This window comes from Hemicordylus capensis, chromosome 2, assembly GCF_027244095.1.
Source record: "Hemicordylus capensis ecotype Gifberg chromosome 2, rHemCap1.1.pri, whole genome shotgun sequence".
Lineage (NCBI taxonomy): Eukaryota > Metazoa > Chordata > Lepidosauria > Squamata > Cordylidae > Hemicordylus > Hemicordylus capensis.
The window spans coordinates 195,063,577-195,085,308 of NC_069658.1; the positions used below are offsets into that span (position 1 = coordinate 195,063,577).

At 45.2% G+C, this 21,732-nt stretch overlaps 1 protein-coding gene across 4 annotated transcripts in view; it reads right to left on the minus strand.

Annotated features, from left to right (window-relative positions):
• Positions 1-21,732, minus strand: part of STAT6 (signal transducer and activator of transcription 6) — a 177,949-nt gene that overhangs the window by 106,417 nt on the left and 49,800 nt on the right. The window contains exon 1 of one of the 4 annotated variants that reach the window (XM_053294033.1): positions 3,114-3,356. The exons of 2 other annotated variants lie outside the window; for them this stretch is intronic. The gene's annotated coding sequence lies outside the window, so the exon portion shown is untranslated. Of the gene's footprint in view, positions 1-3,113; positions 3,357-21,732 lie in introns of those variants that run through there. One more of the 4 variants, XM_053294029.1, reaches the window with a different exon arrangement.

Below are 21,732 nucleotides of genomic sequence, written 5' to 3' on the forward strand. Positions count from 1 at the left end.
ACAGTCCTGCTTGTGCAATTCTTACCCAGGTTGCCAAATGTCTTATTTCAGGCTGCTCTTTATCCCTTACATCATAGTGCTCATATAGCACAACAAGATCCCTTGTTGCTGAAGACTCCATAGGATTTATAATGATAATAATACTTAGCATTTATATAGGTTCTCGTACATTATCTTGCTGTCATTCTTACAACACCCTCAAAGATAGGTCTGTATAATCACCATGTTGCAGATGTGCTGCGGATGGGGGCGCTGAGACTGAGAGAAAGGGGATTACTTAAAAGCGAGGCTAGATTGAGCAGGCAGAGATCCATCAGATCTCTTGTCCCTTAAATTTTCTCAAAAAGCAATTGAGGGGGAGAACTCAGATTGAGACTGGCACTGTAGCTCTTGCCTCTTTTCCAATGAAAATCATGCAACCCCTCCCTCTACCAGGCGCTATTTGCTCTCTGAGGGTAGGTTTGCCATGTCCCCCGGAATTTGAGGTAGCCCCTGGATTTTGACTCCTCCACCTGGCTGCTAAATTCCACCCAGATTTACACAGATTTCAAGGGGAGACAGTTGTCTGGGGGCCCACTGCCTTGGGGGGGCCCCCCAGAGGCAAGTCACATGACTTACGCCCCCAGCTGCGCACCCGCCCGTGCTTCCTTCACTTGTATCCATCCTCCGAAATTGATGTGAGTGTTATGACCTGGAGCTACCAGAAGAGCATCTTTCTCTAGTACCATTAAATTGACTTGCATCGTCCACAATTTACAAAATCTTTTTTAAAATAATTTAGGATGATGTTCTATTGTGGCACATGGAAGATACACACACGGGGGGGGCATTTTAAAATCTTGTCTCTGGGCCCACTCCAACCTTGCTACGCCCCTGGATGCACCTCTGACACAAACAAACAGGGACATATATGCTTTCCTTACGGGGGAAATAACTTTTGAGGGGGTGGTTTTCATAAAGAAAACTGCACAGAGGAAAGCATTACCAAAAAACCAAACAAAGTCCGCTCAGTGTGTTGGCCCTGATGGGTCCCCATGGGAGCTTTTTACAAACATTCAAAGAGAGATGGGAAATCGAATCATCATGGATGTCCTTCATCTAGTCTAATTTGCCCCTAAGACTCCCTAGTGAGTTTGTGGGATTCAAACAAACGTCTCAAAGAGCAGCTCAGTTTCTTATTTTATAGCAGTTGTTGGCTTTATAAATTCCAGCTCAGCTATAAATATGCTGTAAAAGTGTAAAATATGCCGTGATGAGTCCAGTCCAAGGTCCATCTTGTCCAGCATTATGTTTCCAAAAACAGATAAACAAGTGCCTCCAGGAACTCACAAGCAAGTCACAAAAGTGAAGGCCATGTTGCTTGTCCCCAGCATCTAGGACTCACAAATACACTACCTGGGCCTTGCTAACTGGGCAAAGAGGCACCTTCTAAAGCAGTGGCTCTCTTACACTTAGCAGGAGCATTTCCAGACTGGCTTTTAGTTCGTGTCTCTTCCGGAATGGAGGGAGTGCGTTCACATATCAGCCAGATTTACTCTGAAGTCCCTGTGAGCTATCCAGGAGCATTCCAGACACAATTTGGGGTTTTTTCTTTGCATGTGTAGTCTGATTTATGTCCAGGGTAAAAAAAAATCCAATTTTTTGGTCATTTTTGGGGGGCAAATTCAAACTATCAGTAAAGCCCCGCAGTAAACCCACAATACAGCCTGCTTCACCCCTGGAAATGCTCCAGAGGGAGTGAACAGGGAATTGCTCTTATTATTATTATTATTATTATTATTATTATTACATTTATATCCCGCTGTTCCTCCAAGAAGCCCAGAGTGGTGTACTACATACTTAAGTTTCTCTTTCACAACAACCCTGTGAAGTAGGTTAGGCTGAGAGAGAAGTGACTGGCCCAGAGTCAGCCATCAAGTATCATGGTTGAATGGGGATTTGAACTCAGGTCTCCCCAGTCCTAGTCCAGCACTCTAACCACTACACCACGCTGGTTATTCAACCCAACACACTAGCTGTTGTTGGTGTCTTCCCTTGTGTGTTTTTAAGATGATGATTTTTTTAAAAAATTGTGAACCCTTTTGGGACAAGGAGCCATCTTATTCCATTTGCTATCTAAACTTATTTTTGGTTGGAAAACATAATAATAATAAATTAATATCTTCACCCACAGGAAAGCATACTCCTGACCCTTGCATTACGTGATCTTGAGTAATACAAACTTATTCAGGACCACGTAATGCAGATTAGCTACCCCTCAACACACCTTGAGCCACTTTTTTTTTAATGCTCTGAACTTCTACTTTGGGTGTTTGTTCACTATTGATTTTGCTGTGCCCATTTGTCACCAGTAGCTGCCAGTCAGGAGTGGGCCACATCACAATAATTGAATCTTATATCCATTTGGTTGTATTCTGTATTCATGTGTGCTCTGCATAGAACCTTGACAAACCTACAACTATTTCTTGCACTCTTTAACCTCTTAACTCTTTATTAAAAAGAGACACACTCGCACCTATACCTATCTACTTAGGCAATTCTCGTCCTCATGCATGTTGGTGAGCTCAGGTCCACAAAAGTTTATGTCACAATACATCCGTTAAGTCTTGAAGTTACAAGACTGTTCATTGCTTCTGCACTGCAGCAACAGATTAACTGGGAATTCCCTTTGGAAATTCCCTAGCTCACACACTCACATGCGTTCAATGCATGTTCATGGGTTAGGACTAATCCGTGGGATTCAATGCATTTCTTAAAGGAGATGACACTTATCTCCCCTGAACTGATTTGGAAGAAAACATTGCAATCTTGTATGCAAACCTCAAAGAGTCCTGTGGCAGCTTAAAGTCTTCTGCCACAATAAATATGCTAGTCCTAAGGGGCTACAATAAGATCCTTTTTGCAACAGGCTCTAACTATTCTTTCTGAAAGTTCCTCTCCCCCTCTTTTCAGTTGCACTACAGGAAGCCTCCTTCAATGCCTCTTCTGTTTTCTCCTCGTACCGTTTTCCTCTCACTCCATCACCCAGCCTGAGGCTCTCCTGAACTGCTCCATATCCAGCCCATCGAATCCTACCCTACACCTTCGTTAAGACTGTCCAACCCATTCCGTACCTTCAAGCCAGAGATCTCAGTTTGCTGTCTTCCTCGTGTGCCTCCAAAGCCTTGGCTTTTGAAATCCTTCCTTTTAAATCCACACAGAAAAGTCCCAAGCTCTGATCTTAAGCACCAGAAAGACACCAGCGGCTTTCGGTTTATTTCCACCCCTGAAGCCTGCGATTGGGGGCGGAAAGGGGAAACGAGCTGTGAGGGAGAGAAGCTGGCGTCACAGCGGCACTGAATCATAAGTGAAAGTTAATTAGCACACACGCATAGGCGAGAGATCCAGGAAGAGGGAAGGGCCCAGGACAGGCCAGGGGGTGTTAGGGAGAGCCTATGACGTAGACTGCTGCTGCCTTCTGCCTCGATGCCCTACTTCCACTTTTCCAACAAACTTCAGAAAGGCCCGAAGAGGCGGCTGCTGCCGCCTCTCCCTCTTCCGTAAGGAAACTAAAGCCCTGTTCAGACATTATGTTCCCGTGTTTGTACTCATATATGTGGTTTTTGTGTGAATGTGTTCATTTAAAAGTGTTCTTTAAAAAGTGAGCTGGGATACAGGCCCCCTCAAAATGCAGGATAGGATACAGACTGGAAGTGTGATACTGCGCATTGTTGAACATAATGTCTGAATTACAGCAAATGCACACAGATCTGTATGGGCACACACTGTATTTGCATTGAACATAACATATGAATAGGGCCTAATTTGGCAAGTAATCAATGAGGCTATTATTCATACAGGCAGCCCAGCCTGGGCTTGACTGACCACCAGGATCGAGCCCAATCCTGGCGCTGCCACGGCCCCAACCCAGGGAACTTACCCTGGGGTTGTGAGTGAGCGCGGTCTGCAAAGCTAGGCTGCAGAGCACCTACCTGAGGGAAGATTCCTCAATGCATCGCACTCCTAGCGTGATGCGTTGAGGGATGCCAGAGGACCTCCTGCTCTGGCTCCCTGCTCATGTGCCACAGCAAGGCCAGAGATTGTGTACAGGGAGGCAGGAAGGAGCCTGCCTCCACGCCTGCCCTCAACCCCACCAGTGAAAATGGTTGTGTGCATGCCCTTAATGTCTGGCATAACCTTTAATAGGTTTGCTATTCTAGGCTGTTTCTATGCACAAGGATGAGTTAACTGACGTGGTAAACCACCTGTGTTTATTTCAGACTAGAGGAGGGTTCTCCATACAAAAAAAAAATGTTCCTCTATAATAATAATAACAACAAAAACTCCCCCACAGAGAAACCTAGTGGGTGGGGGGAGAGATTCTGTTCTAGCCTCCTCCTTGACATGCCAGTTTTCTTTGGGCAGGAACTTTGTTTGTATAGCATTGCATCATGTGAGCCCATACCAGGAGTATGAAGTGGTACAGCCCCAACACATGTTAACTGCTGCAATGAGGATCAAGCCAGATAAGATCCATGAGATCTGCAAACAGAAACTTTTGCCTTTAAAAAAAAGTGCTTAATGGCAACTGTTTATCCCTTTCTTCTGTGATGAAACATAACCATGTCCACTGCTCTGGGCTCCTTGGAGGGAGAGCAGGGTATAAATGTAAAATGAAAAATGAAAAATAAGATATTTCCCTAATTGAAATTGCCCCCCTCCCACAGGGGAAGTGATTAACAGAGCTAAATAGTGACAGATGCAAATTGGTGGCTTGGGACAGCACAGCCAATTATCTCATGAGTCATCCACTGGGATGAGCTGCATATACAAGTACAAATCTCAGTTACTACAACTGAGGGATTTAAACAGCCTAATTTAGGGAGGAAGAGCCTTTTGATGTTGTTGCTAAACAACTGGTAGTCAGAAACTTGCTGATCTACTACAAAACATCATCCATAGATCCTAATCTACTTTCAGCTGTATTACATACACTTAAAATTCCCCATACTACCCACTTAAATACAGACAGGGGCGTAGCAAGGCTGGAGTGGGCCTAGAGACACGATTTTAAAATGGGCCCCCCATCACTGAAGCTCAGCTCATGAAGTAAAGAAATCTTAAATGAGGCTGAATAGTGGTAACAAAAAGCAGAGTAAAATATAACCTATGTGCCACAATAGAACATCATCCTAAATTATTTTTTAAAATGTTTTGTAAATTGTGGATGATACAAGTCATTTAATGGTACTAGAGAAAGACTTGCTGTTCTGGTAGCTCCAGGTCTTAACACTCACATCAATTTCAGAGGATGAATACAACTGAAGGAAGCCCGGGTGGGTGCGTATCTGGGGGAGTCAGTCATGTGACTTGCCTCTGGGGGGCCCCCCAGGGAAGTGGGCCCCCAGACAACTGTCTCCCCTTGCCCTATTATAGTTACGCCCCTGAATACAGACCAGGGAACTGGAAAGAGTCCTAGACCACCTCTGAGAGGCAAAGTGATGGACCTGGGGCTTTTACGCACAGCAGGTTTTACCGCAAGTTTACGGGGAGGCTTTACTGCAAACTCGAAGTTGTCTCAAAAAACTGACACAAATAGTGGATTTTTCCCCCCTAGTTATAAATCAGGCGACACTCTAATGCACAGTGAAAAACCTGAATTGTGTTTGAACTGTTCCCGATAACTCACAGGGACTTCAGAGTAAATCTAACTATGTGACTGCACCCCCTCCATTCTGGAGGAGATGCGAGTTAAAGAGCTTGAAAAGCCCCATGTGGAAAACTTCTAGGCCAGGGTGTGACTGATGGGAAATGAGTTTTGTTCCATGCCCATCATCATGTCCAAATGCAGAGAGCCCCCTCCATTTGGTGTTTTAAATAAGCAAACAGAAATAAATCCCATTGGTTCAATACCAAATTAATGTTGCACCGCAAATGTCAAGAGCCAAGCCAAGGACAAAAGTTACAACACATAACACAAACCAAAGCTACAGCACTATTTCCCTTTAAGTTTTCCTCGGCAGTGTGTTTTTCACATTTCACAACTTCTAATCTGTTTTAAACCTCACAGCATTTACTGACTTCCTCATTTGCTATCTGGGCACAAATGATGTGTTGAAAAGGCCTACGGGTATGCAGGGACTGGGGTTGGCTGGAAGGAAGGAAGGAAGGAAGGAAGGAGAATCAATGCAGAGCAGCCAGAACCTAAAATACAGTTAGTCTAATATGTTTAGAGGTATTTAATGGCATTACATATCAATAAAATGAAATGTAATCTTTTTAAAGTGTCAGTTGTGTCAGTGTTTGTGCACTCACTCAAAAAACAGGAAAGTGGGAACAGCTTTGCTTCATACTGAGCTACAGTAGAACACAGTCTGCACACTTTTCCTTATACCTCCAAACATAAAAAGGCTACACTGCCTCTTTTCTTTTGTAATTTATGAAAGCTGGGAATTAAGGGAAGGAGCCTGGAATAACCTTGAAGCAGTCAGGCCTTCCTGTGGTTATGGCCCTGCGACTCTTCATTCTGGGTGTCCAAAAGCAAGTAAGAGAATTACATTTTAACATTACTTGCTAGTGAACATTGTTAGTGAACCTTAAGGACTAACACAATGTCCTTAATGGAGATCAGTTAGGCGTTATGGTAAGTGTGGACACTCTACCCAGACACAGCATCAATGAGACCATGCAGGCAAGCTGCCCATCCCCATGCTGATGTGCTCCATAGCCCTACCCTTACATTGTCCATTAGCACAGCGTTTGAAACAATTTTCTCAAATGCAGGAGGAATCTCTTCTCAGGTACAGAGGTCATTCACACAGTCAAAAACTGTGTTCTACTCAGGTTTGGGAGCTGTGTATGCTCCCAATTTTAGGTTGTGTGGAAGCAAGGTAGGAGGAAAACCTGGGTAGAAGTGATTGTGTGGAAACAAGGTAAGAGAAGAACCTGGGTAGCATTTCCTCCTACCTCACTTCCACACAATCACTTCTCCCCAGGTTTTCCTCATACCTTGCTTCCACACAACCAAAAATTGGGAGCACACATACAGCTGCCAAACCTGGGTAGAACATAGTTTCTGATTACATCCATGCTTACCTTTTTTGTTAAAAGATCAAGAGTTATGGAATCAAATAGAGAAGACGCTGGTTTTTTAAAAATTGGCGTAACATAACACTGAATAGAAAATGGACAACAATATGGGGATGCAGTCAATGAAGCTATTAGAGGGGTAATTATAAATAACAATTCAGAACTGGGGGGAAAAGGCCTTAATGTAAAAGTCACCAGTAACAACAACAGATAATTTGGAAATTGTTTAATTCTGTACACCGCCTAGAGATTTTTATACTAGGTGGTATATAAATTAAATAAATAAATAAATAATAAAAGAACAAATAGGTACAGGTGATGCAACAATTTTGGCAAGGATATCAATAGCAAGAGAACAGTTAGACATTATAAGATAATGCTTTAAAGAACTTGTTAAACTTTATTAAGCAATGTTTATTTGAACTGGTAATATATATCTGGGAAATTGTTAGCTACATTCATAGCCTCTGAGCATTAGAGATGGGTGATATCATCTGTTGTTTATCAGCAATATTTTCTGGAGAAGCGGCTAAACCGTTGGAGTAATAAAAGGAACTATACTCCTCTGAAAAACCTTTCTTAGAAATTATTGACTCTTACAACTAAAGCTAGTTTGCCATTGTTTACGGCAGAGGATATATAATTTATTGAGGCCCTAGAGTAATAATAAGGCACCTGGTCTGATACCTCTAGGGTACATTACTGGAGCTGTCACATTATATAATCAGTGTTTGTATGGAACAAGGGATATTTCCAAAGTCATGGGAAGAAGTTAAGATGGCTTTGATAACAAAGTTGGGTAAAAACCCAAATATTCCTGATTTAAAGAGATTAATCACATTACTGAATCAAGACTTAAAAATCTGGTTATCCATCTTGGCTAAAAGGTTAGGAAATATGACTGGGAACTAAGTTGAAAGCAACCAGATAGGCTTCCTCCCAGGAAGAAGGCTATGAACTAATCTTAAATATTCAGTCACAGCGGCCAACATCCAGACCAGCACTGTGCAGGTCAGGAGCAACTCTAGAACAACTTGGGAAGAGAAGAGGTGGCAAAGAACAATATTAGGGGAGTGAGGATTTTACTATACACTAATTAGTTATAGCAGCAAGGTAGTTAATTCCAGTTTATTTACTTTATTAATGATGCTTGCTTGACCTTTTCAAACTTATTTAGAAAATGGGTCAGATTCCTTTTAGAAAATACTGAGGCTGTGCACACAAGCAGCCCTACCCAGGTTAGGGCAGTGCTACCTGGTTGGGCTGCTTGTGTGTAGTGCCGGAATCAAGGCCAATCTTGCTCTCTCCCCTGGTAGTCCGAGTTTTTGACCTGGGCTTTTACCTGGGTTAACAGGCATAAGTACACCCCCTATACCCCAGCTCCGGGGTAATGTGTATGCTTTGGCCCAAGCATACACTAAGCCGGGTGCCTTGAGTGCCTGGTTAGATGGGCAATCCCTCAGTGCACTGTGCTACTCGCCTCTTGAGATTCCTGGAGGCTGGGACTTGTTTTTCTGGCCTCCAGCAATCTGCCTTGCCAGGAGCAGTGCAGATCGTGTGGGTGCACAATGGCACGCTGAAGAGGAGCTGAAAGATCGTCTGGGGAAAAGGTAGGTTCAACCCTGCCTTCTCCCTCCCCTGCTTGCCCTTCTTACCCCTGTAATAGTTGTATGAATGACCTTACAGTCTTTTCTGGATTAAGCCAACCCTCACAGTCTAAGTTCCAGGCTAGTTATCTACTCATGTCCAAGACTATGTATGTCGTAAATCTGTCAGGCTAGCCAGATGAAGCGCAACAGAGGCAGAAGCAGAACAGCAAAATCCAACAGGAATAAATTCTCCAAACCATGTCCAGTCCAAGTAAGTCCAATAAATCCAACAGAGTGCAAAGCAAAATCCACATGCAAGGTCAACACAGTCCAGGGTCCAAACATGGTCAAGGCAATACAGGTACACAGCCAATTAGCTTGCAGGAAACTGTTGTTGCTATCAGCAGGGTAGCTATGTTACAGGTGTCTTAAATAGGCTGAGCCCCTGGTGCTGTTAATTAAGAGTTGCTGAGTCAGCAGCTTTGCCTGTTGTTCTATGCATGCGGCTTCTTAGCTCTTGCTGTCTCGTGGATCGGCGCCTTTCCACAGCTGATACTGGTTGCGCCTCCTCCTCAAGAGCTGTCTCACCCAGCTCTAACTCTTCTTCAACTCCCTGTGTGTCAGACCCACTCTCCCTTTGCAACCTCTGGTCCTTGCCCACCCTCAGAGGCGTAGCTGGGGAAAACGGCGCCCAGGGCAAGCTCTGCCCCTGAAATTGCGCCCCCACCCCCCCATACCTGCGCCCTGGCCGGAGTGAGCGCAGCGGTGGCGGGCGGCAGCAGATTGCGCGGCGGTGGCGAGCGGCGGTGGATTGTCATCGTGTGCCCCTGGGATCATGGCTTGTGGTGGCGTGGGAGTGAGCGCGGCGGTGGTGGGCGGCGGCAGATCGCATGGCGGCGGATCGTCATCGTGTGCCCCTGGGAATGGATCATGGCTTGTGGCAGTGAGTGCGGCGGTGGCGGGCGGCGACGGATCGCGCGGCGGCTGTGGGTGGCGGCGGCGGGCAGCGGCGGGAGTGAGCGTGGCGGTGGCGGGCAGCTGCTGGAGTGAGCGCGGCGGTGGCGGGCGGTGGTGGATCGCCAAGTGCAGCAGAGTGACGCCGAGGCCTGCCGTCTGGCCCGGCGTCGCTTCCCAACTGCGAGGCGCGCCTGCGCAGTTCATTCTATGAACTGTGCAGGTGCGCCTGTGAAATTGGGAAGCGACGCCGGGCCAGACGGCAGGCCTCGGCGTCGCTCTGCTGCACTCGGCTATCCACTGCCGCCCGCCACCGCCACGCGATCCGCCGCCACCCACCACCGCTGCGCTCACTGCCACAAGCCATGATCCATTCCCAGGGGCACATGATGATGATCCGCCACCGCCCGCCGCCACAGTGCAATCTAGGGGGGATCGGGGGGTTCATGGCACTTTTTGGCGCCCCCCCGTGACCCACCAAAGTGGCGCCCAGGGCATGTGCCCTGCCTGCCCCCCCTGTCATTACGCCCCTGCCCACCCTCTTCTGCGGTCAGCTCTGTCTCTAACTCCAACTCCTCCTCAGAGTCTTCCAGCATGCCCATGACAATGTGGCAAGGAATACTGGGGTGAAGAGAGAGGTCAATATTAGGCCAGCTGAAATCTGCAGGGGAGATGGCCCTTCATGGCCCCCACCCCTGCACACATGGTCTCATACCCAGCCCAGTTCCTGGCCAGGGGTTGGCCTGGCTCCCAAGAAGCTGGAGGAGTCTCCTACCTTCCTGGTTGCACTTCTGTTGCTTGTTCTGGGGCATAGAAGTGAGTGAATGAGACTTCTTTAAACTACAGAGGTTTTTAAAAAGATGATCCAAGCTATAGGACCATCATGTACTATAACTGCATTGTCTGACACTTTGCTGTAAAATTCCAGTCTGGTGGATGGGGCAGCAAAAGGAGGAATGGGAAAAATTGGGGGGGAAGCATCTTCTGCCCATTGGTTCCCATTGGAGTCATCCCTGGAGCAGGTGCAGCAGTGCTGAGTTCCTGATTACAGCGGTACTATCGTGCAAGTGGGGGAAGGGGCAATTATCACTAATCTCTGCTTCCCTCTCTGAAACCCTCTGTGTATCATGGACATATATCTCTGAAGGTCACACATGTTCTTTCTCTCACACACACTCACTCAAAAGCTTAGTGGCAACAGAGAGACCAGGCGGCAATGGCTGCAAAGACACACTTAATTCTGCCTCCTGTGGGATGCACCACACAAAAAAGCCAGCAGCCGTAGCATGCCCCAGCCACTGAAGCTGCCATGAAGAGGAAAAGAGTGACACCTGGACATGTGAGGGGATGGGAAGGATAATATAGACACTGGCTTTCCCCTGAGGTTGGGACCACCAGCAACAGGGGCAGGGTAGCTCAGAGCTGTTTACCTAAAAAAGTGCTGGAGGAGGCAGTGGGGGGATATTCTGCTCCCACCCAAAGGTGCCACCAGAGACAACTGCCTCATTTTGCCTAATGGAAGAGCTGCCCCTGAGATCTTTTTGGGATCCAATTGGGCAAGCAAGAAATTAAATTTTCATTATACACAGATGATATAACTGTTACATTATCTCAAGCAGAAACCTCTTTCTCTGCATTATTTAAGGTGCTGAAGTTCTTCACTAATGTGTCAGGTTACAAAATTAATTATGCCAAATTGGAGTAGTCTGGTCTTAATATCAGTCAAGATCTGGTGGACAGAATTTAAAGTAAATATACAATCCAAAGCAAAACTCAGATACTTAGGCATACAAATACAGACTAAGTTGAATGTAAAGAATAATCATGAATGTAATGAATAAGGGAGATTTTGAAAGGACTGGAACAGTGGAATCACTCATATTTCATTATTAGGAAAAGTGGCCTTGAAAGAGGTGTCTATTTTGCCTAAAATCATACATTTTATATGGATAGTCCTCTTCATTGTGAACTGTCCATTCTTAAGAAATGGAGAGAAGAAGAAGAAAAGGCAATCCTATCAGAATTCATGTGGTAGAAGAAACCCCCCAGAGTAGCAAATACATCCCTATATAAACATAAATGGGATGGAAGATTGGGACTTTCCAATACAAAATTATATTATAAAGCATAAAAATAAACACTTACTGTATATCACACTGATAATAATAAGCCAGACAAATTAACTCAGGCAGTAAAAGGGACACTGAATTCCCTGTTTATTATTATATTGCAATAAAATCTGGGAACTAACTGTTTGGTAGGAGACTCTCTGAGAGTTTGGTATCAGCTTAAAGATTAATTGAGCTCAGGCTTATCTCTATTTACATCTGTATTTTGGAGCAAAGAAAAAGCTTATTCATACATTGGCCGCATTCAGATGTAACGGATAACTGCAGTTAATTGTGGCTGAAGTTGTAACTCAGTTACACCCAAATGCATGAAACTGCGGTTATGGGCCAAAAGCAGCGTCCAGTTTGCCTCACCAAGCTCCCAATTTGAACCTTCGGTTATCTCTAAGGTTTGCTGCTGAGACCTGATGTTTTGCCATCAAAATGTTACTCCTGACTTGTGCCGCAGCTGTAATTGCGGTTTTGTGCCGATTTTCAAACCACAATTATAGTGGTGGCAGTGCAGACCCACCAGAGAATGTGGCTGCTCCATGCTTTTGGCGCTTCTCACTGGCAGCCTTTCAGAAAATAGTATTTTACATTGGACCTGGAAATCAACTAATCAATTAAATGATTGCTAAGTTGGTGCTATACATTCCAGCCAAAATGATGGGCAGCCCTCTGTTGACAGTAGAGACCCACTGGGGCTGCCATGCAACTTAAAGGCAGCCCTGACAGTGTAGTATCTCATACACGATGTTATTTTCAGTCAATCTTTTTGTGTGCCCAACTATAATGAATTATTCATGGGAGACATTATTTTTGATCTCCTGTTTCAGACAACCACAAGTGACTTAAAGTCATTCTGCAGCACACTCATCACTGCAGCCTTTTAAGTTGTGCAGCAGCCCCATCAGGTCCCTACCATCGACAGAGGGCTACCTATCATATTGGCTGCAATGTATACCACTAATTTTGCAATAACTTAATTAACTCCCAGTTGGTTTCCAGGTCCAGTGTAAAATATGTTTTTTACCATTTGCGGGTCAAGGACTGAAATAAAAATTGATTGGTTGACTGATGGATGGATTGATTTTTACCTATAACTCCCTAGATGGTAGGGTCACTTAAGTTGTACAGCAGCCCTAGTGGGTTCCTACCTGTAAGGGATTAAAGCCTTTGTCTCAGAGCTAGCTCACATGAGGGAAAGGAAATGCCGAGTCATCCCTGGTGAGCTGCCTGGCTGGGGTTCTCATAAAACTATTCTATATTCCCGATAGATTTAAAGTGCTGCTGCCACCACTCCTCTTATCAGTAGAGCCTGAACCTCCCTGGGCTTGGAATGGAATATCCCAGAGAAAACACTCTTAATTTTGCTTTTGGATAAATATAAAAAATCCTGGCACACGTATGCCTACACATTGTGAGAAAAACTGATAACTGATAGCTGCTGAGCTCTTGAGGATGCTTTTGAACCAGAAAAATCCCCCTTCTGCCCCCCGTTTTCCTGAAAGCAACTCTGAGAGGCTTGTAAAAAGAATTATAGAAACAGTTTTATTCAATTACTACAGACTGCTTCTGTCTGAGGCTTTTAGCTTTAGATACACTCAAAAATATTTAGTAAGTTACAAAAATAGGTTGTCTTAGGCTTCAGTTTTAGATCGTATTTAGGCATGCTGAGATGTTTACAGAGTCTTTTGTAATGCCCTAGGTGGGTTGAGCGTAGGCTAGTGTTTCTTATTTTAATTACATTGCAGGTAAACAATAATAGAATGGTATCAGGGATATACAAAGCATACACAGAAAGAAATGTAAGTTCCTAATGCACAGTCTGACTAAACAAACTGTTCCCTATGCTGGATTCCTTTTTCTTTGAAAACTCACCAAAACTCCTGATGAGAATCAAGCTTCCTGCAATCCTGTCTTTCAAGGATCTGCAGAGTTATTCCATGAGAGAAACCACAATGCTGGCTTCTGCCATGAGGGAGCAAATCTCCATGCCCCTCACTAAGCCTTTCCATACGTGCTTCTCCTGCACAGACCACCTGTAATGATCTGCGTTGGCTGACTGCCCAGCAGCTGCGAAACCACTCTTTTCAGAGGGGAAGGGAGAGCTGACAGACAGGGACAGAGACAAAGCGTAGTCACAAAATGTTGCAAGCAGTCAGTACTGGAGGTACCACAGTTGTCAGGATCAGGGGTGAACACTAATTGGGGTCAGTTACAATAAACAGGTCCAGATTTCCAGGTCAAGGTTGCTCACGGTAAGGGCTGGTCACCACGGACATTGTTTCCAGCACAGATCCAGCCTCAGGCTGCTCTAAATAGGTAGTGTGCTGAGAGTCCCGCCCATCACTGCAGCTGAGCCTTGTCAGGGAGATGCAGCCGGGTCAGAGCTGGAACACCTGTACCTTCTGGCCAGCCTCTCTGACCTACAGCATTCCTCCCTCTGAGCATGTACTCCAGCCAAATGTCGTGGTTGGGGATTTGGGGCAGGCACCTTGACTTCAGTGGCCTCAGAGGTTTCATCAGGAGGAGGGAGGAAATGAGGCAGAGGGGCCTGCAGGCCTGTCAGCTCTGGCTCTGCTGAGTCAACTGGAGTTTTAGCCTACTCTCCCTGCTCTGAGACCTTATCTGAGGAATCCTCCTCCATGACCCCCTTGGGAGTCATCACATCACTCCCCTCCCCAAGGTGGTCCTCCCCCACCTGGGCCAGGGCCAGCTGCTCCAAGCAGAGTTGGTGGAACTGTGCGACCAGATGAGGGACGTGGATGTGGCGTGCATCCTCCCAGGACTGATCTTTGGGAGGGTAGCTGCGCCAGTCCACCAAATATTGCAGCTTGCCCCTATGAACTTGGGAGTCCAGGATTTCCTGCACCTCGTATTCTTCCTGATCCTCCACCAGTACCGGCGGAGGGGCTTGAGGAGGAGCTAGATGTGGTGGTTGATCTAGGACCAACAGAGATCTGTGGAAGACTGGGTGGATGCAGTATCATGGGGGAAGACAGCTGGTATGTTACAGGGTTGATTTGATCCACTACTGGGAAAGGACCAATATAGTGGGCTGCCAATTTGCGGGTCTGCCCCTGGAGGAGTAGATGTATAGCAGACAGCCACGCCTGGTCACCCACTTTCAAGGGTGGGCCTCTTTGGCCATCTTCAGTCTGTGTAGTGCTTCTACCACTCCTTAGCCTGAAGCAGCTGCTCCCAAAGGACAGACTGCACTGAGAGTAATTCGTGTAGCAGGTTATCTATGGCAGGGACCGCAGTCGGGGCTTCCGGTCCAGGGAAATGTCAGGGGTGGAATCCATAAGAGGTGTAAAATGGTGTCTGTTGTGTGGTGGCATGTTGCGAGTTGTTGTAAGCAAACTCTGCCAATGGTAGACACTCTGCCCAGTTGGTCTGTTGGTAGTTCGTGTAGCACCTCAAATACTGTTCCAACAGGACGTTAAGTCATTTGGTTTGCCCGTTGGATTGGGGGTGATAGGCGGAGGTGAAGTGCAGGTCCACCTGTGGGAACCGAAACAGAGATTTCCAGAAGTGCACCATGAACTGCCGTCCACAATCAGAGACTAGATAATCCGGTAGCCCATGTAGTCGGAAGATGTGAGTCAGGAACAACCAGGAGGTGTATTTGGCTAAGGGTAATGCAGGGCAGGGAATGAAGTGGCACATCTTTATGAACATATTTACCACCACTAATATCACCATGTTTCCTTTGGAAGGTGGCAGATAATAATAATAATAATACTAATACTACTACTACTACTACTACTACTACTAATAATAATAATAATAATAATACGATTTCTATACCGCCCTTCCAAAAATGGCTCAGGGCGGTTTACAAAGAGAAATAACAAATAAGATGGCTCCCTGTCCCCAAAGGGCTCACATTCTAAAAAGAAACATAAGACAGACACCAGCAACAGTCACTGGAAGTACTGTGCTGGGGATGGATAGGGCCAGTTACTCTCCCCCTGCTAAATAAAGAGAATCACCATGGTAAAAGGTGCCTCTTTGCCCAGTTAGATCAGTGAGGAAGTCCAAGGATACGGCTTTCCAGGGGCTGGCAAGGACAGGGAGTGGCATGAGAAGTCCTACAGGCTTCCCTGGAATGTCCTTGGCTCGGCGGCATGTAGGGCATGTGGTCATGTGCAGGTGCACCTCTGCCTTGATCCGGGGCTACCAGAATTCCTGCATTATCTGGTGCAGGGTCTTATATACCCTGAAGTGGCCCACTGCGGGGGCATCGTGGCATCTACATAGGATCTTGGTTCTCAAAGGCTCCGGGGGTATGTAGATCCCCATGGTATAGTAGCCCATTAAGTATGGTGTATGAAGTCTGGATGGTTGGCAGCAAATCGGTTTCTCGTATCTGGGCCTGTGTGAAAGAGTCATTCTTTTGTTGTGCCAGGATCTGATCGGTCAACAATGTTGGGCCCATCACAACTGTGAAGTTTTTGGGCCACAGTACTGTGGCCAGAGGGGTGACCCCCTCTGCCCCTTTGTAATTGGGTAGGTGGGACAGAGCATCCACTCGCTTATTCTGGGTGTGTGGGATGTACGTGACCATGAAGTAGAACAGCATAAAAAAGAATGGCCAGCAGATCTGGTGCTGATTCAATTTTTGGGCTGTTTGAAGGTGTTCCAGGTTGCGGTGGTCAGTGTGCACTTCCACCAGATGTCAGGCCCCCTCCAGATGGTGTTGCCATGTTTCGAAGGTGTCTTTTGATGGTAAGGAGTTCTTTGTCCCAAATGGTGTAGTTTCTCTCAGCATCATTTAGTTTCCGGGAATGGAAAGTGCAGGGAAGCAGGGCCCCATCTGGACCTGTAGGTTGCAGAAGCATGGCCTCCACCGCCACACTAGAGGCATCTGTCTTCATGACAAATGGTTTCTCTGGGTCTGGATATCTTAGGATGGGGTCAAAGGCGAACAGGGTTTTTAGATCCTCAAAGGCTCGCTGGGCACCTGTGGTCCACTGGAAGGGGTTTTTCTTATGTAGTAAGTCAGTATGGGGCGCTGCAAGGGAGGCGGAGGCGGGGATGAATTTCCTGTAATAGTTTGCAAATCCCAAGAACTGTTGCACATCCTTTTTACTTTTTGGAGGCTCCCAGGACAGGAGGGCCTGAACCTTAACGATCTTCATGGCGAGGCCTGCTGCGGATAACCGATGCCCCAGGAACCCGACCTTCACACTGCCCTTCTTCCTCCCAGAATTCCCAGCAACAGCTTTTTAGACCCCACCTGGTGTACCGATTGGCTGCCTTGGAGTTCACCAGCCTGCCAGTCAAGACAAGAGTTCACTCGCTATTAACTCTTTAGAAGGAGGGGAGGCTGCTCACTACACTACCATATACAGAGAGCTGACTCCCCGTCACGGGGACCACCATATCTTTTTATTAGGTTGCAGTTTGTTTACCCATGTCCAGTCCATTACCAAATTCAAACACCAGTTCATGACTTCCACTGCCTCCCTAGAATTTGAAGGAAGGGAGCAAAAGAGTTGCATGCCGTTTCAGCATATTGGTAACCCTACACTCCAAATCTCTGGACAACCTCCCCCACTGGTTTCATGTAATTGTTAAATAGCATGGGAATGAGATGCAAACCTATGGCACTCTGGAGCCCAAAGGCCACAGGGAAGACCAGCAGTCTTCCAGCACCTTCTTCTGACTGGAAGCACTGCAAGACAGTCCCATTCTGGCAAGACAGGCTAAAATACCACAGTAGTATCGAACCTCACTGCAAGATCCAGGAGATCCGAAAGGGACACATATCCTGCCCATCTCCCATAGAGAAGGCTGTCCACTAGGGTATCTAAGGCAGCCCCTTTGGATGGCCTGAAAGGATTCTGCAGCAGCTTTGTTGCAGCATCTTCAGGGCCGCCTTTTAAGTTGTGAAGCAAACAGAAAAGTCAGTATCAAAGATCAAAACGTCAATATCAAATATCAAAGTATGCATTAAAAGTAATCTCCACAAAACCAACATCACTTTCAACACTGTATTCAAATAACAAGAGACATATATCTCAGTTTCCTGTTATTCTCCATGTACTGTTTGGTTGTGTAATCTCTACATTCCATAAACCCACAGCATTGTGTAAGAAATTGAGTAATTGGTTTTATGTTATCATCTTCAATCTCGTGCAATATGTTATTTTCCCTCCTTTTGTGTGCCAAGCTATAATTAAGTCTTCATGGACAAATTTATCTTTGATTTACAGTTTCAGACAACCAAAATTTTGCTGAAACTCATAAATATTTATTTCAAATTGCTTATCTGTTATAAATCCTTACATTTTAATTTTTTAAACTCTCAGGAAAATCACCTAATTTTACAACCAATCTTCTTTAAAACACAGTGGCTAACATCCAGATTAACCCTCTGTTTTCCATTGCACAAGAGAGGGGCATGATTTTTAGTGCTTGGTTCAGTTAAGAGGAGAATAGGTACTGTAACAACTATTTGTTGAGGGAACAAAAGATTGGATATTATCTGCTTACAGTTGTATACTGTGATCTACAGTTCTAGAGAAAATTGTTTGAAATATATTTCTTGTGCATCGTCTGTAACTAAAGGTGTACCTATTATTTTGTCATAATTGAAACACAAAGCAGAGATATCAGAAAAGTATGCCTCCTTATACCTTTTATGCCTTACACATATGTGCCTTTTATACTAACTATTTATTTATTTGACTGATTGATTGATTGATTGATTGATTGATTTCTAGACCACCCTTACAAAATAGCTCAGGGCGGTTCACAAATACTGCAAAACAGTTAAAATCAATCAATGATCGAAAACAAAAAAATTAGAATACAATAAAACAGCTAAAACCTGATACATTAAAAACCCCTTAAAACAATATAAAAACCCTGGAGGCCAGGCCGAACAGGTAGGTTTTTAGGGCTCTCCTAAATGCCGATAAACAATCCAAATTATGGATTTCTACAGGGAGCGCATTCTACAGTCTAGGAATACAGAGAAGGCCTGCCTCCGATTCGCCACCAGACGAGCCAGTGGCAACTGGAAGCAGACCTCTTCAGATGATCTTAGCATGCGGTGGGGATGAGACCAAAGAAGGCACTCTCTAAGGTTCATGTCTTATATACCTTGTACACCAATTTATGCCTTGTACTTATGCTGGTCTAAGACCATCTGTAATAAAGATGATTTGATTTGATTTGATTTGATTTGATTTGATTTGATAAGAATCGAAGATTAGATAAGATCTCAGATAAGGATGGGTTGTGTCCAAATAAAATTAATCATGACTAAGCATGATTGAAATCAATGAGACATCTTAGTCATCATTAACTTAAGTACCATTTATTTATTTATTTATTTATACATTTTATATCCCGCTCTTCCTCCAAGGAGCCCAGAGCAGTGTACTACATACTTAGGTTACTCATCACAACAACCCTGTGAAGTAGGCTAGGCTGAGAGAAGTGACTGGCCCAGAGTCACCCAGCAAGTATCATGGCTGAATGGGGATTTGAACTCGGATCTCCCCGGTCCTAATCCAGCACTCTAACCACTACACCACACTGGCTCTCACTTAATTTAAGTGGAAGTTAGTCATGGTTAACTTTCTTCAGATACAACTGGAATTATTCTTTTCTTATCATTGCCAATAAGAACATAAGAACAGCCCTGCTGGATCCAGCACAAGGCCTATCTAGTTGAGCATCCTGTTTCACACAGTGGTCCACCAGATGCCTCTGGGGAGCCCACAGGTAAGAAGTATGTGCATGCCCTATCTCCTGCTATTGCTCTCCTGAAACAGGTATTGAGAGGCATAATCTCACCCGCTATCTACCCCCAGCACAGTACCTCCAGTGACTGTTGCTGGTGTCTGTCTTATGTTTATTTTTAGATTGTGAGCCCTTTGGGGACAGGGTTCCATCTCATTTAATTATTATTTCTCTGTGTAAACCACCCTGAGCCATTTTTGGAAGGGCAGTATAGAAATCAATCAAAGAAAGAAAGAAAGAAAGAAAGAAAGAAAGAAAGAAAGAAAGAAAGAAAGAAAGAAAGAAAGAAAGAAAGCCTCTCAGGCTGGAGGTGGCCCACAGTCACCAGACTAGTAGCCATTGATAGATCTGTCCTCCATGTATTTGTCTAAGCCCCTTTTAAAGCCATCCAAGCTGGTGGTCATCACCATATCCCATGGCAAAGAATTCCATAGATTAATTACGCGCTGTGTGAAAAAGTACTTCCTCTTGTCGGCCCTAAATTTCCCAACCTTGAGTTTCATGGGTGATCTCTGGTTCTAGATTTGTTGGAGAGGGAGAAAATTTTCTCTCTGCCCATCCTCTACATTCCATGCATAACTTTATACACCTTGATCATCTCTCACCTTAGTCGCCTCTTTTCAAAGGTAAAGAGCCCCAGATGCTGTAGCTTAGCTTCATAAGGAAGGTATTCCAGGACCCTGATCATCTTAGTTGCCCTCTTCTGCACTTTTTCCAGTTCTATAATATCCTTCTTAAGATAACGATGACCAAAGTTGTACGCAGTACTCCAGATGTGGCCGCACCATAGATTTGTATAAAAGCATTATAATATTAGCATTTTTATTTTCAACCCCCTTCCTAATTATTCTTAGCATGGAATTTGCCTTTTTCACAGCTGCCGTGCCCTGAGTCTATACTTTCAGTGAGCTATCCACCACAACCCCAAGATCTCTCTCCTAGTCAGTCACCGACAGTACAGACCCCATCAGTGTATATATGAAGCTGGGATTTTTTGCCCCAATGTGCATCACTTTACACCTGCTTACATTGAACCGCATTTGCCATTTTGTTGCCCACTCCCCCAGTTTGGAGAGATCTTTTTGGAGTTCCTCACAATCTGTTGTGGATTTCACTTCCCTAAATAGTTTAGTGTCATCTGCAAATTTGGCCATCTTGCTGCTTACCCCAACTTCTAGATCATTTATGAACAAGTTCAAGAGCACTGGTCCCAGTACTGATCCCACTATCTACCTCCATTGTGAAAACTGTCAATTTATCCTACCCTCTGTTTCCTCTCCTTCAGCCAGTTACCGATCCACACATGAACCTGCCCCCTTATCCCATGACTAAGTTTACACTAGAGCCTTTGGTGGGGATCTTAGTCAAGTATACTATGACAACTGAATCACCTTTATCCACATGCCTGTTGACACTCTCAAAGAACTCCAAAAGGTTAGTGAGGCAAGACTTGCCCTCGCGGAAGCCATGCTGGTCCTCCTTCAGCAGTGCCTGTTCTTCTAACATGTTTAACAATTTTGTCCTTAAGTATACTTTCCATCAATTTACCTGGCACCGAAGTTAAGCCAATTGGCTTATAATTTCCCAGATCTCCCCTGGATCCCTTTTTAAAAATTGGAGTTACATTGGCCAGATCCCTGGTGGATCCCTTTTTGAACATTGGCTACTTCCCAGTCCTCTGGGACAGAGCCTGATCGTAGGGGAAAGTTACATATGTTTACTAGGAGATCAGCAATTTCACATTTTAGTTCCTTCAGAACCTTTGGGTGGATGCCATCTGGCCCAGGCGATTTGTTAATGTTTAGTTTTTCAAGACAGTTTAGAGCCAGCGTGATGTAGTGGTTAGAGTGCTGGACTAGGAACGGGGAGACCCGAGTTCAAATCCCCATTCAGCCATGATACTAGCTGGGTGACTCTGGGCCAGTCACTTCTCTCAGCCTAGCCTACTTCACAGGGTTGTTGTGAAAGAGAAACTTAAGTATGAAGTACACTGCTCTGGACTCCTTGGAGGAAGAGCGGGATATAAAAGTCATCGTCGTCGTCATCATCATCATCATCATCATCTTCCCTTGTCACCTCAAATTGGCCCAGTTCTTCAACCGCTAAACCTGAAAAGCTCAATTCCGAAGAGGGTGTATATGGTCAGTATCCTCCACCGTGAAGACAGATGCACATAACTCATTCAGCTTCTCTTCAATCTCCTTATGCTCCGTAATAATCCCTTTCATGCCATCATCATCTAAGTGGTC